The following is a 17060-nucleotide window of genomic DNA, read 5'->3' as shown; positions in this document are numbered from 1 at the left end:
ACAATCCCAAGCGTTTAAAAATCATGAGACTGTTTTAAAAATTGACATTTTAATAATATATTTTTGGTTATTTTTATTTGCTTTCTGGAATTGAAGCCTTTAAGGTTCATGTCAAGGCTAGAAACTTGTTTTGTTTTTAAATGGAAACCTGAGATTCTCAGGTAATTACATTGAACTGAAGGTAGGCTTTAAAAGAAACACCAGCACAGTGAGATAAAATTATAAAAGTTGGCAACACACATGCAACTTTTTTCTTGCCATCAATGTCATTTCCATCAGTTGTTAAGAGTTATTCTTGAATTTGTCCAAGTTTTGGATCTATCCTATTTTTATCAAAAATGGCAGCACTTGTTCCCTGAGCAACTCAGTCAAACTACCAAAATTACAAAACTTCCTTCTCTCTAGATAACCGTTCTCACCGTTTTTAAATTCTGGTGGGAGTTGGCAATCTTCAACTGCCACAATGAGTCAGCAGAATTAGCCTCAATATACAGGGCTCTAACTCTTCCTAACATAGCAAGTTAGCAAAAGAGATGTGCCCCTTCTTTACATGTTGGCAAGCACAGGGCTTAAATCTCCAAGAATGTCAATATGGCACATTCTGACAACCCCTAAAACTCGTCAGTACTAACATTGTGTCTGTTTATCGGTATAGTTATAAAGTACTATGCATACCTACGGAGTTGTGCGTGAATATCTATAAAAGTAAAAAAAATGGCCAAGAGCATGTCCTATATGATCAAAAAGGACTAATTTTTTCCTGAAAATCAAAGGGATTCTCCTCTTCAAAAAGGGTCAGCTTGTTATAGTCAGAGATGAGAATTTTTTTAAAACTCCAGTTCCTTTCTTAATTGTTATGAGTGTTTAAAGTATTCATTAAAATCCCTGCTCATACCAGAGGGGCAAGGGCTATGATTTAAGACGCTTTCATGGTGCTTCACCATCAGCACCTCCAGTATGATTAGTGTTGATTAAACTTATTCATTCGGAGTGTATTTGCTTAATTTATTTTCTCCTAGACTATTAATCAAATAATTATTGTCTTGATTAGATTTAAGCAAATAACTTGTACTATTTTAGAAAGTATATATTAATATCCTAAGCATATATTAGCAGAGGGTCTATTTATACAAATTCTTATAAGGACATCCAAGTCCACTGATGAGTCCATGAAGCCCAGTTGAGCATCCCAGCCTCACAGAGAAGGGGCTTGTGAGGGGATATTCACCCCCTCACAAGCCTAGAAGTAGTTAATGAGACTGAGAAGGGCCAATTCACCTGACAGGCCATAGCCGAGAGAAATTAAGTGGCCTAAGTAACTGCTGAATGATGACGGAGCCCAGCTGAGCAGGAACAGATGGAGCTAATACAAATCCCGGAAGCTGGCAGAAGAAAGCAGTTACAGCGAGGGAAACTTTAGTTATTCTCTGAATTTTAGAGAGGGAAGAAAGGAACCTAGGTGAGAGACTGTAGGAAAAGGCTCAGAGAAATGGCAGTAAGGTTTAAGATGGTGCAGACCTTGGCTGCTGATTAGAGGATCCCTGAACTGGAACCGAGAGTAAAAGGGTGGGCCTGGGTTCCCTTACCAGCCACTGGGGAAGTGGCATAGTCTTGGCAGTGAGGGAAAATACTACCAGTTTGGATGGAGAGACTATAATAACCCCTGGAAGGGGAAAATACACAGTAACCTGGATGGAAGGCCCAGCCGCTGAAAGAGGGCACTCAGAGCAGCACAGATTGAGAGAGGCAGCAGGGTCATGAATATGCAAAATTAAGTGGGCGGTAGATCTGGAAAAAGACACTCCCCAGAGCAGCCAGGAGGAGGTCCCCTCAAGGTGAGTTGCCCCTGTGACAGGGCCAAGCAGGAGGACACCAGCAGTGCATGCAGGATCACATTGTGAACATCTGCACAATCTACAGGACTGTGAGTGGTGTCTCACTTGGACTTTTCAAGGGGGTGGAACTTGGTTTATGGAAAGGAGCTTGATAGATAACAACTGCTTCTCCTCCCTCCGACAGTTTGACCTCAGGCTTAATTCACTAGCTATAACATTATCTCCAACTTTGATGATTTTTGCTTTCATTCTCATCAGAGTGACAAGTGTAGATCCACAATGGTGATACTTGCTTTAATTATACTGTAATATTTAGATACAAAATTATGTTGAAGCTGATCACGACCACTGTAATACAGAGGCCCATTTGTGGGCTACTTTGTGTCAGCAACTTTCATCAGGCCTGACATACTCCCTACACATAACACACTGCTGTCATAATATATAGCCAAAAGGTGGCAACTAATATATCACTGAAAACTAATAACTCACTGATCATTAATATTCTTGTTTGATGTATGTACTGGGTGTGTACTAAGAGTTATGAATATATGCTGCAATTATGACTAAGATGTGTTTAAGACAGGCATGTCAGTGGCAGTTGGTAAACAGGTCTGCCCTAAAGAAAGGAATGCTTGCTTCTCCGACCCGCCAGGTCATCAGACAGACACATGCAACAATGAAGATCCATTTACATATTAGATAAACAAGGCTATCAAGTGAAGAAACAAGGGTCTACACCCTATCAGGGAAGAGAAACTTTATTTGGGCTATAAAGACTGGGACTGAATCTCAAATGATCAGCAACTGAATCAATTGATTGCATACAATATTACTGTATTATACAGGTATAACAAGTGAGGTGTTTATTGAAAGCCTGTGACACACTGGTGATTAGTATCATTGTTAATTGTACACATTAACACTACAGAAGTAATTTGGATACTTGCTAATATTGTGCTGTACAGTCTGTGACCAACCAAAGGAAGAAACTGGCCTTTCCCAGAGAGAAGGGAGCATCACAGCTATCTGCCTATCTTCAGTGAAAATTGCGCATGGTGTATCCCCACTTACATTCTAATCAGCAGGGTGGGTGAGAAGACCATAGGAAGAGAAGAACAGTGTGCGGTCATCCAGCCTCTTGAGTTAAGGTCAATGAACTGTGAGAGAGATGCAGAAATAGGAAGCCATTTTGGCATCCATCATTAGACAGACACAAGGGACCAGAAGCCTTGCAAGCTGAGAAAAATGGGCCTTCCACCAAGGGGGGAAGTTGAATCTCTGGAAACTGAATATAGGTGAGAATCATTGCTGGTTAGGCAAAGGTTTTACCTTCCTAAATTAAGTTTTAGACTTTCAGATATGTGCTTTCACTTTTATTTGCCTGTAATCATCTCTATTTTTATTTCTTTTCCTTGGCATCACATAACCTATGCCGTATAGTAAATATATAAAAAGTTTATTAACAATAAACCAACTCATCACTGTGTTTGAAGGGAAGGATGTGTTTACCCCAATTAAGTTAATAAGAACTGATGTGCTTTTGTCTCTTTGAAGGAGCAAATGAACCTTATTATTTCTGAGTGAGCAAGGAGAGGCTTGGACACATCAGGGCATATGGCTTTGAGAAAATTCAGGTTGTGTTTTGGGATCCTCCTATAAGTAGTAGCCAAGGCTGATGGAAGATATGGAGGGGTCTGATATGCTCTAGGCAGTTTCCTGGAATCAGAGTTGCTGATTCAGGAATGTATAGTGCACAGAAACTCAGGGTGTGACCTGCATGCTTGTCTGCTTGCTACCAGTTCCAGGCTGGGAGCCACAGCAGCTGTGCATTTAAGGCACCCAGCGTTACAGGGCTGGCCACAACACAACCCCTCACTGCTCCAGATTGCACCCTAGATCATGACAATCACACTGCTTGGTGTTGGTATCTGCAGGATGCAGCTTCATTTTCAAACTCAGGGCATTTTCTTTTACTATTATTGTCCTTTTTTCTCTTACTGTTAGTGGAATTTGCCATTCACTTTTGAGGCATGTTCACAAAAGACCAGTTGGTGGTCTTCTCTCTGCTTACATGCCACAGAAGAGATCAAAAGGACTTGAATTATGGAGAGAAGTTGGGGGCCAAACACATGGGAAAGGATGTACACACTGTGTTTTCTTTTCCCCTCCACAGTTACTGTATGGAATTGCCTCGCAGCTGAGACTGATGAGGCCAGGAAAGCAAAATCAGGGAAACAGCACAGTTCACGGGGCACCTGGAACTTACAGCAAAATGCAGTATATGTAGAAATAGTCAAAACTTTTCATTCACATTTTTTGACAGAAAAAGACCTTTTATCTTCCCCAAACCGCCCAATATTTTTGGTTTTCAAAAACTCAGTTTTGTTTGTTCAGATTTTTCACCCTTCCTTTCAGTTTTTTCCTCCCCTTTGCCATGTCAAAATAGAAAAAGGAGAAAAATTCATGGTAAACTTTAAGGAAAAAAGCACAATGTTATCAAAACTTTCAGTGAAAAATACTATGTTTTTGACCAGCTGTACTCATAAATTACTGTTGCTTTGACCATCTGTAATTGCCCTCTCCTTTGGTAGGACTAGGCCAGCTGGTGGTACCACAGCGACACTGCATGATATATTGCCACTGCTGCTACAGAAGATCTGTCAGTATGGAGGTACATCTAGCATTGGGCCTGCTCTCTGCATGTGTTCCTGTTGATCTTGGTCCAGTGCTGTATGTGATAGTCCACTCCATGCTCTACAAACCCACCAGGAGATGATGCAACAAAACAGCAGAAATGCAAAACCCCAAAGACTTTCTGAGTCTTTGCCATCAGTACTTATTTTCTATATTTGGGAAAGATACGGGCCTATGTCAAGAGTGACAAATTAATTGCGCAAGGTAAACAACCTGTTGTCACTGTAAGACATCTACAGGTCAGTCAGTGTATTTGCTGGTAGCTGAATAATTTGAATACCCCAAAACTACTTTTGACAACTTCATATTATGTGCCTTTGACAAGTACATACCACATCCAGATCAGTTTGAGGGAGAGTTTTCTGTGACCTACAACATTGACAGGAATATGTTTATAAGGATTGTGTTCCACACAAACAGATATGGGCTGTAAAGATTGACCATGTATTGTAGTAAGGATTTGTGATCACGGATGAAACTAAGACCTGCTTTGATTTGTTCTGTGTCTTTTCACCAGTACAAATGCATCAGCAATACAAACTAATAGGATCATGAATTGATACATATAATTTGGTTAAAATGAAGTCAGATTAACTGCATCAACTCAACTTTTTGTTGGGTAGCTGCATTAGTATATGATAAATCAATGCAACAGTCACATTACTTTTCATTTTCCAGCTTTGTGCGTTTAGGAAAATTTGTATTCATGAGAACTGATTGCTGAGAAAATCATTCAGTTTAGGTCTTACCAGACTATCAATGGATTATGTATGGGCTGTGTTGCAGTTAAATTTATTGCACTGACAAACTGAGAGTTTACAGAATCAGACTCAAGCAAGCTTGCAGGGTTAAATATTTAGCAGCATATATCTACCCTTTCATGAGCGCACCAAGTAATCTTTCCTGCTCTGTTCCCTTACATCACTGCTACGGATACAGATACAGTCTCGATCCTTGTGCTCAGTGCAAGACCATGAATGTTTAGCAGCCATGTTACAAATAGCTATCTTAGCACAGAGGGAAACTCATGATGCAACTTTCAAAGGGTAAAAGAGTGGTTATGCTTTCCACAGATCTTCCCTGCATGAAACACAATGCTTTTTGGAGCTCCCACTAGCACAGCACACATTCCCAAATGGAGGGTTTGGGCTTAAAGCTACCATTCAGTATTCTGGATCTATTCTGGCTTTTAAAATGATAAAGATTAATGCCAAACATATTCTTAATGGCTGTATTAATTTTTCTTTGTGAATTTGACATTATCCTGGATGCTGTCAGCATGAATTTTTCTTAACTAATATCAGAAAATGTGGTAGCAAGAATTTACCCACCAACCATCTTGTCCTCAGCTCCTGCTCCAGAAGTAATATTGGATTTAGCAAAACCATATGAGAAATGTACACGGAAAAGCAAAATTCCACAAAACATGCACCCTTACATGCCACCATTTGTGGACTGCATATCAACAGTAACAGTAAGCTCTGAATATGTTCCGGCTGGTTCTAAGTCCAAATTTTAAGTAGGACATTGTAACTGGTCCTAGCTATTGCTTGTTGCACATGCTCTGACTGAGTCCTTTGCTATGGCTAGCAAGTTGTTTACTAATGTGCAGATGCCCTCCTTCAAGTTGGATCGGTCCTGCTATGAGCAGGGGGTTTGAATAGATGTCCTCCTGAGGTCCTTTCCAACCCTAATATTCTGTGGTGTCTTGCTGTTGCTGCTTTAGATTCCCATGCTGGATGGTAAAGTCTGTGTTACTGGCCCAGATGCCTCTATACCGATTATTTATCTGGAAGGTGGAAATACTCTGATGTTAAATGAACAGTTATATGTGCCAAGTATACTTGAAATTTTAGGAAAATGTACTTGACCTTGAGCTCATTTCTCTGAGTGAGGCACTGCCCCATTTGTAGAACTACTAGTGTTTTCTACTCAAAATGTTAGGAAACTGTTCCCCATGCAAGTTGCTGTGTGCTGGTGGAGTGGATTATGGTTACAGCTGTTTTCTGTGTGATACTACTACTTTTACAAATAGTTAGCATAATCAAAATTGCACTAATATAACAGATTTCAAATAACTAGATTTATATTTAAAATGTTTATTAACACAGGTTACATAGGGAGGTTGTGGAATCCTCGTCCTTGGAGGATTTTTAAGAAAGGGGTTATCTAAATACCCATAGGGATGGTTTAGGTATACACAATCCTGCTAAATTGGAGTGAAGGCATTAGATAATCTCTTAAAATTCTTTCCTGCTCTACACATCTATGATTATATAATCTGTGTGTTCTGTGAACTGGCAGATAGGTGATTCGCTTTTGTCTTCTGAACTTGCGTGTGCTGTGGTATTTGGTCTTCATGCTCTAAGTTTCCTTGTAGTGTGGTGTAATGTTGGTATATGATTTTATTATTGGGGGTTTTCTATATTGCAGAATCTATGTATCAGAGTATATTTTGCTTCAAAATTGTTTTTGAACCACAATATATGTATTGTAATACTTGCTTATTGAATCACAGGGATTTATTGAAACACTGCAAGTAATGACTCCAGCAGGACCCAGGCAGGACTGAACTTCCTGCTAAAATCCAAAGATCAGATACAAGAACATAATAACATACAAGACAACAACTTAACACTAAGATAAAGTACATCTATTGGTGAAGGTGCTGTCTGTACTGATCATTAGAGTATTTCTATCAGCCACTGCACCACATGAATATACTTGATGGATGACTAATGACAGGGTGCAGATTTTTATCCAAGTAGGCATTTGAAACTAAAGGAATAATAAATGTGATTGCAATGAGACCTATTGAATGAAGATTATATCAAAAATCAATATGCCTTTCCTATCCTTCCAATTTCAATTGTAAAAGACATACTATAACACAATTTCAGTCACTATGTAACAAAGACAACACACAAATTGAATAGGAATCTACAAAGGAGAAAACAGTTATTTAAATTCAGCATTTTAATGTAATTTTGATATAGTAAATACTTTTTTAAAAGGTCTATAAATCATTAGTACATATCAGTACAAGTATAGACCACTTTAATCCTGCATTATTATCTGATTGTATATTCCAGGTGAGGAAGATTATATCTGGGTTTAATTATGACCTTTATCCTGTTCTGGTTCTTCGAAGTAATTGTGCTGCACTAATGACTTCAGTAATGTAGAACAAAGGCGCAGTAGGTGTCTGTAAAATATAGAAAGTGGGTCAGATTAATCACAAGGGTTATGTCATCATGCAGTATTCAGGAAAGTAAAGTTGTTACAGTAATGTCCGGTACCCCCAATCTCCAGGGGTCTGATTAAGTCATCATAAGAACATAAGAATGGCCATACTGGGTCAGACCAATGGTCCATCCAGTCCAGCATCCTGTCTTCCAACAGCGGCCAATGCCAGGTGCTTCAGAGGGAGTGAACAGAACAAATAATCATCAAGTTATCCAGCCCATCTTTGTTCCCACAATGAAATTTAAAGCTGTCCACTCCTTAGGAAACACTTCAGAGAGGACAGAAGTAGAAACCTGGTCTGTCCTCTCCCAGGGGAAATCCTCATTGGGTATGTCTACCCAGCAAAGAAAAACCCCATGGCTGACCTGTGCCAGCTGACATGGGCTCGGGCTCAAGGGATGTTCATTACTGTGTAGACTTTAGGGCTGGGGCTGAAGCCCAGGGTCTAGGACTCCGCACAGTGGAAGGGTCCTACAACTGGGGCTCCAGCCTGAGCCCGGAAGTCTACACAGCAATGAAACAGCGCTGTAGCCCAAGCCTTGTGAGCCCAAGCCAGCTTGTATGGGCCAACTGAGGGTTTTTCCTTTGCTGTGTAGATATACCCTGGGGGTTCAGGAGCCCTTGCCAGTGGAGGGAGGTGCAATTAGCATAAGGAATTGTTAGCAGGCCCAAACTAGCGCTGTTTAATGTACTGATTTTGAATGTTTCTCTAGCTTAGCTCCACTTCTAGATATTACATCACTGATAGTTTTTCTAGCTTGGCTATTTTTTGTGCATGTGCTTTTTATATCTCATCTGCTAATTTTGCTGCTTAACACACATTGTGCAAAGGCAGAAGATAAATAAGAGAGAGAAAGCACTGCCTACCTTCAGCTATACATTGCTTCTAAATTAGCAATATCTTTTTCTTCAATTTGTGATGTCAGAGTGACTAAGGGCCAAATTGTAAAAGGAATTTAAGAGCCTCAAGATACAGATAGGCACCTAGTGAAATTGTAGTGAAACAAAAGTGACTAGGTGCCTAACTCCCATCAATTGCTTTCTTATCACTGAACTTCTTCACACCTCACACAGGCAACCTGTGGAACTCATCACCAGGGGATGTTATGAAGGCCAAAAACTGTAATTGGATTCAAATAAGAACTAGCTAAGTTCATGGAGGATAGGTTCAGAAATTGCTATTAGCCAAGATGTTATGTGCACAGTTGGATAGTGGTAGCATATAAACCTTGCCCAGTTAAAAAAATCTGTGAGAAAAATCTTTTGAAATGCAGGTTTTCATTTATGTTTTCATTTATTTTATTAATATGCTTGTATGTGATCTGCCTTTGTCCAGTTATTACCATAGTTTAATAACACACTGTCAATATCTCCCCAGTAGCCACATTCCCAAGATTAAGACATGCAAAATCATCTATAAATTTTCTGTGCTGCTGCTTTATAAGGAAGATAGAATCACATTGATGCAGAGTGAGTATCATTGAACTAGACTGTAATAAATCTTGGCTCTTCATGCCATTAGCTGTCATGAGGAAGTGGCAGAGAGGATTATATTTCACCAACTCTTCAGATCATTCAGCCTGTACTAGCTCTATAATGTATTTACGATGTGACTTGGAGAATTGTCTGGCAACAGAGTGGAGGGCTGGGAATGAAACATACACACCCTGTTGTTGACAGGGGCAACAGCAGCTGCAGCATGAGGATATAGGACAGTGGCCTATGGGCAGGAGGAGTTACACTGCTTACATGTATGCCACTGTGTAGGACTGCCTCCAGGTCGTGGGGAAGGAAATGTCAGTTTAATCTGTTGTGGCTATTAAAGTCCTTGTGCCTGGGGTTTTTGTAACTTTTGACTTTCTAGCACCCCAGAGTAACTCTGTTGTTCAAAATGGTTGAGTCTTTATAGGAACCCATTGTGGGTAAAACCTATAGAACCTACTATTTGGAGCACCTGCAGTGCTAGCCTCCAAGTAAGGGCAGTGTTGCCAACTCGTGTGACTTTTTTTTTGGTTATGGGATTTCACTTGTGGGTGGAGCCAGTGTGATGAGGTGAGAAGCTCCAGTATTCTATTGAATTTCATCCATGTCTGCGGGTGGAGGACCCCTTTAATTATATGCATTCCCCAACTGCTTGCCTCTTGGGAAAGATCAGATAGTTGAGACTTCTTATAGACTCAAACTCATAGACTTTAAGGCCTAAATGGACCAACATGATCTTCTAGTCTGACCTCCGACACATTGCAGTGCACCGAACCTCACCCACCCACCCCTGTAATAGGCCTTATAACCTCTGGCTGAGTTACTGAAGTCCTCAAATCATGATTTTAAGACTTCAGGTTACAGAGAATCCACCATTTACATTAATTTAAACCAGAAAGTGACTTGTGCCCCATGCTGTAAAGGAAATCGACCCCTCTCCCCCCACAGGGTCTCTGTCATCTGATCTGGAGGAAAATTCCTTCCTGACCTCAAATATGCTGATCAGTTAGACCCTGAGCATGTGGGTGAGAACAACCCGCCAGAATTAATGGGAGCTGAGGGAGATTTGCTGCAGTGAATATCAGGTTGGGGTGCCTCATTTTGGGCACCCAAAATTGACACACCCAATCTTGGTGCTGAAAATGTTCACTATAATTACCAAGAGATGCATTCCCAGATACATGCTATTGCTTACATGTTACTATATTTAACTGTTTTACTGAACCAATATTAAATTCACCCTTTAACTTATATGCCAAGATCTTCCCCCATGTGAAGTGCTTAATGAGTTTTCTGACTCTTTATTCAGCCTTTGTGTTTCTTTTCTCTCTCAAACTACCTTTACCTTCACATTACTTTGTCATATTAAAATGAATGTTTAATGAAATTGATATACTGGATTTGTGTCTCCTAAATTCATTTTCAATTAATTGGCCTTCCTGTTTTAGTTGCAAGTCCTGCTGGGTTCCATTACGAATGTAATATTGATGGATAACTATATAGGGTTTTATTTCATTTACATTTTTAACAGAATCAGATGACATAATGAACACCGTTATAATATTGATAAGCTGATAGTATATTGCAACAGTTTAATGAACTCCCATTTTGAAAATAAATATTCAGGCTTTACCTCAGCATGTCTATCAGCAGGAAATCACCAACAAATCAAAGTGAATGCTATTTTATGAATCTAGTGCATATTCCCATAAGAATTTTCTCATGTGCCAATTTTTGGCTAAAGCGGTCATTTATCTACCGTCTGTACTATTTGAAAAATACCCTGTCTCGCACTTCAATAACCACTACTGCCAGAAGATCCTATATAAGAAACAATATTTGTTAACATAGCATTTCAGAGCCAGAACTGGTTATTCTCTGCTGCACAAATTGTTTTCCTGGATGTGATACTTTCAGAAAATATTAGATAGATTTTTTTTTATACTTCCAGGTATTTTGAAATACATAGTGCTATATTAAGTCTATAGGACTACCCACGGAGTACAGTACTTCTCAGCATGGGTACAGGTTACTATCTGTCTCGTAGAGTGCAAATAAACAATTTTTATACATATATATATATATAATCTATTTCTAGATTAGATTTGCTTTACAGATATTTCAAGTAAAATCTTTATTAATTCAGCAATTTCATCTCCAACTCCATAACCAGAATAACCAATCAAGAAAAATAAATTCTTTGTGATGGGGTATCCACCCCACACAGTATTGGAAGGATTAAAGATGGCCAGGCAGGCCAATTAATTCCACAGGCTGCACCTGGACGAGGAGCCAGGGAGCAGGGAACTAACTGAAAGCAGGTTTAGCTGTGTAGGAACAGGTGGGGCCTGTTTAAAAGACAGGTAGTGGGCAACAGCCATGGGCTATTGAGGCAGGCTACAGGAAAGCAGGTTGCAGTCTCTCTGTGGGTGGGTGGGAGAGAGATGGGGGGGAATGGGACCGGGGACCAGGACCAGGACCAGGACCAGGTGTGGTAGGAAAAAGTCCAGGGAAGGAGCAGTGAGGGCTGGGAGAAGAAGCCCAGAACTACTGAGCTGAAGGTCTCTGTAGTGGAACCTGAATTAGAAGGCAGGCCTGAGTTGCCCTGTCAGCCACTGAGCAAGTGACACCATGGAGTAGTAAAAGGGAGGACTGCTAGAGTGAAGAAACTTCGCTATCTTGGAAAGGGAAAACACTGAGTGACCTGGCTGGATGGCTAAGACATGAAAAGGATGCCATGGATTCTGGAGCAAAAGGCACTGCAGACCAGAGAAGGAAAGAGTTGGAGTGATGGTGTGAAAACCATGGAGAGGGTGTTAGCCTCAAGAGCTAATCCCTAGAGTGACCAGGAGGAGGCGCTAGATGGGTAATGAGTGGTGTGCCCCGTGATGCACTTCAGCCAAACATTAGTTCCCATTGTCCTCCCAGCTTCTCTGAAGCCTGGCACCATAGATGAGTATTACACTATACCCTCCAGGCCATGATTCAGACTGTTTCAGACCTCGATGGGGGAAATATATTACAGAGAGTTGAGCAGCCTGGACTGAAAAGGGGAATTTTCCCATCTCAAACAAATATTAGATTAAAATGAAATATGGAGACATTTATTTATTTATGTACCTGGAGGGCTTCTAAGCTACCTTTGCATCTTGTTAAATGGTTTTAATTGGGAAAGCAATAATCAATGGTAATATAATTTCAGGTTACTTGCATTCCTGCTTCTGTGCTGCACCTGTGCCATTTCCAATAGCAGTTTCAATGCTACACCTTTAATCTGCCTCCTCTTCTAGTTGAAAAAATTGGAAATAAATAAAACTCACTTCAACCATTTATTAGATTTTACTTGACTTTCTCTTATCCTACTTGTGCGCAAACAGGTATAATCTCATGTATGAAATAATATTCAAATATATTGAGGTAGTGTATGCAATATATGTTAGTAAGTCTAAAATTAACCTTTCAGAAATCCTTCAAAGTATTTATTGGACTCCTGCACCCTTGTTTATATGTGGTCTTAAGGACAACTATGTGTGATGGCCATGTGGGAATCAAGGTGGTAACTTAACAAATTGTGTATTAATGTTAGAAATTTTATACAACTAACATTGACAGAGTTAAAATTTCTTCTGCTACCTGATTTTATGGGCTACAATTTTAAGTGACTGCAGTTGCCTTCAATTATTCAGGAAGACTAAAGGTTTGTCTACACAATGGGATAATGTTCTCTATGGCGGTGTGATTTCTAAAGTGCACTAACATGTTGCACATTAATTGGTCTATTAGACTTCGCTGGTGAGCACTCAGGGTTCCCTTGTGCACGTACTGTTTCCAACTGTGCTATGTTAATGCACACAGACCACCTAATTTGCAACACGTTAATGTGCTTTAGAAATCACACCCCTATAGAGCACTTTACCATGCGGTGTAGGTGAAAGAGTCCTGACCCATTTTTAACAGATTAGTATGATGCTGCGGTGAGATTGCTTCTGAGAACATCTCAGAACAATTCTCTGGTGCACTAAGGCAGCTTTACATGAGTCAGGTGCCGCAAATCAATCTGAAAACCAGATTAGTGTCTGTTGTAGGATTCTCCTTGTGCAGAGGGTCAGTAGAGGGGTGGGGGAGAACCTCCTGTGGTCTCTTCTCCATCCAGCTGCCACTGTGAGTGAGTGACTGTTAAATGGGGGCATGATTGTGGTACCCCTGACTGGGGTTCCAAACAGCCACAATGGCCTTTTAATTATAAATGGTTACTCCAGAGACAGGCCCCACGCTTGGACAGGTTAATATGGGGGGCCTGCAAATGACATCTTCATACTCCTCATGTCTCTAATTTATGCCAACACTTCTCACTTGGATCAGATGATCAGGTCTATCATTTAAAAGATTATTGACTTTTATGAAACCATGGAAGAATTTCTCTAAAGGAAATGTGGATGTGCCGCTGGAGAAGCTGTCGGAGTGAAGTGGTATAGCGGGCTAGGATTCAGTTTGTGGCCTATACATAATTTTGTATTAAAATTCTGTAATTCAGAAGTCTCTCTGTTGGAATACTAAAACAAATAATTTAAGTGGGTCAATCACTTGCACGCTTAACACAAATTTGTGGTCAGGCTGGTATTTTCACCTATTTCCTCCCTAGCAGATGTTCCTCTGAACATAGAAAAAATATAGCTCAGAAGAATCTCTGGAAGCAAACAACTTTTTAAAATATTTAAGTCAGCTCAGCAGCTGGTAAGAGTAAATAAATAAATATTTGCCCTACATCAATGTCACTATGCCTATGCATAAAGAAGCTTTCCAGCCTTGGCAGTTTATCATAATGTGCTGAAGTCTGTCCCCCTTTACACCTGTACATTCCCACTGAATTCATTCTGTGCATCTTCCAGCTGTATGTGTGGCACAGTCAAAGTCTGAATAACTAGAGAAAGACAGTTCAGAGGCTGAGGTCCAGAATAAAACAACTGCTCTGCACTCTCTCCTGGGTTCAGATTCACTGCAAGAAGTATGGCATAACCAAAACACCACAAATTGAGCTGAAGTGGCTGGTTGCATTAATTCCATAAAGCTTTGTAGTCAGTAAACTCCACAACCCAAAACAAATAGATAAGGTCATGCAACTTTATTGTGAGCCTCACAATACTGTGGGGTTTTTTTGTTTTAAACCCCAATTTCTGGAGTCAATTCTGCTTCCATGAAAATATTAGATTTCATTTTTAAAAAAATGGTTCTAGACCTCATGACTGTGGAGAAAAAGTTTGAAAAGGTGAATCTTAAAGGTTCACACACCACAAGGCAGGTGAAGAACCACAATTTAAAAACAAAAACAAAAACAAACCACAACTCATTATTTTAAAGCAAATCTCATGACTTTTGACTCAACAGTTGAATGCTTGGTATTGGCAAGTGTGACTGTGCACACAGGGCAGCCACCTTCCCTTGTCTCTGTCCCCAATGGGTGTAACTTGGCTCCTCTATAAGGTGCTGACTAACTAGGATCAGCTGCACGTAATTAGCTGCTGGGTTGAGAGTACCTCTCCAAGCGTGCACTGGTTTCTTGCTGGCAGTGAATGCAAAAATATAGGCTGGTGTCTGGCTCTGTGGGCTTCTTTCTTAGGCAATTTCCAGTGGAATAGGGTGCAGAAGGCAAAGCACACCAAAGGACCTGTACAACTCATCATGAGTCTTTTGTGTTTACATGAACCTGATCCTGTTAATATATACTATGTACTTCCTCTCTCCAATCCCCCTCCACCGTTTTCTATTGAATGGTTTGGGGGTTTTAAAAGTTTGTTAAAAAGTAAACTCTAAAAACACAGAAGTACTATAAATTAAATCATGTACAACACTATGCTTAGATGCTACAGTTATAGGTGCCATAGAAATACGTAAGATTGAGGGATCATTTGTTTTACCCCCTTGTTCAGTAATAGCCAGTTATGTGAACTGACTGGCTGTTGTGCTTTATTTGCCAAATGATTCACATCCTACATAGCTCTGCTTTTATTATTACCAGGTATATCACCTCTTTTACTGATATTTATATTCCACTTTGATCAGATTGATTTTAAGGAATTAGAGACGCAATGGCACCAACAAACTACCCAAAACGGAACACATTATCCTCTACGGTCTGAGTATGTCCCAGCATATATGGGTTTGCATAATTGCAATGTAGTTCATTTCAGGTTAGCTACTTCAGGACACGCAAAGCTATAAAGAAGATCTAACAGAACCAACCAAACTGTTACTTTTGAGAATAATCAATGCTCACATTTAGCTGTTTGATTTCTTTTCTTAGAACAAGTATTGTAAATGAGCTAGATACAGCAAAAGGCTGCACAGCATGGCATCTATCAAATAATGAGCATTCATTTTAATAATAGCTCTTTTTCTTGTACAAAAAAGAAAAATGCCTAGAATAAGAAAGCTCCTCTGTTGTACAAGAATTCAATAAGAGGGAATCAATTAAAGCTGTTGCTTTAGTCATTTGTCTGTTTTCTCCTGTATCAGAAAATGAAAATGTCCAAACTTTCAGTGGTGCAGGGTTGACAAGCTGCATATCCTTGTGCATGTTCACCTTCATTATTATGCGGGAGTTCTTTAGAAAAGGTTACAGTAGATATAAAAAGTATTGAGTGGCAGCAACACCTGTCATGAAAATATAAGTATTAGAACCCAAAGATTTCAGTGCATGAAGTCTTGATATATTCTTAACAGCCTACAGGATTCTTTCACATTTTTAGTCCTGCTTTCAAGAAGGTATCACTAAATGGGATTTAATGTCAACTTAATAGCATACCTACTGGAAGTTAAATAGAAGTATTGTGCCAGTTGACAAAAGCTTATTTATTGTATGCCAATACATGAGAAATAAACGACCAAATTTGAAAAACAAAAAAGAAAGCTATACATGTCAAAAGAAAAGCTAACCATCAGAAAAAAGTTATACATGTAGAATGTGTGTGATTAGAAACAGCTAACTCTGCATGCAAAATATGTATTGTGCATAAAATTGCACTTTCTGTGTACAAATGTGTGTCTTGAGACTACTCAATAGATGTTTTTGACAACTTTGCAAAAATATCACTAATCTAGAGTAAAATGTCCTGAATCACAGAGCAGACATATGACTCTCTTCAGAACTTGTGGGAGCAGAATAGGATATAAAACCAACAAACTAAAAGACTCTTATACCCCCACTCTTTGTGGGTTTCTAAACCCACAAGAGACTTCTACTTTAAACACCTATGTTCTAAACCAATGCAATATGGTGATCATTCTCCAGTCTATGCAAATTAGAGCACTGATCTACCAGTAGGTGCTGCTACTACAAGGTGGTATTTCTATAAATACCATCAGGCTGTTGGGATATAAGGGAAATAACTGAATAAATGCTGGTATGAATCGGTTCCCTCAGAAGCTACTCTCTGCCTAATGAATGACCACACAAATATACCTGGCCTATCCCCAACTGAACACAAAACAGTTAAAATTAACTTCTGACAGTGTCTAAAAATACTGGGGTAAATAGGTCTCTGAAGCTATACTAATGATGCATTTGACCCACAGTCTTTTGACAATGGAAGAATAACAAATCAGTTAACATTTATTATCGAAATAGCATCTATGGAACGTTCACTATACAAAATACAAGAAAAGAGAGACTGATTTAATGAGCTATGGAAGATCTTGCTGGACTGTATTGATCCCCTATGTAAACAGGCCCTTCAATCCTTCAGTGCTGCCTTTGTCTTGGTTTGTTGAATGTTTAGCAGAACACACAAAACAAATAGTTTA

The sequence above is a fragment of the Emydura macquarii genome, unplaced genomic scaffold (genome assembly GCF_026122565.2).
Source record: "Emydura macquarii macquarii isolate MOO-44397 ecotype Brisbane River unplaced genomic scaffold, CSIRO-AGI_Emac_v2 contig_431, whole genome shotgun sequence".
NCBI lineage: Eukaryota > Metazoa > Chordata > Testudines > Chelidae > Emydura > Emydura macquarii.
The sequence above is the reverse complement of the archived record's forward strand: the minus strand, read 5'-3'. Positions refer to the sequence as shown.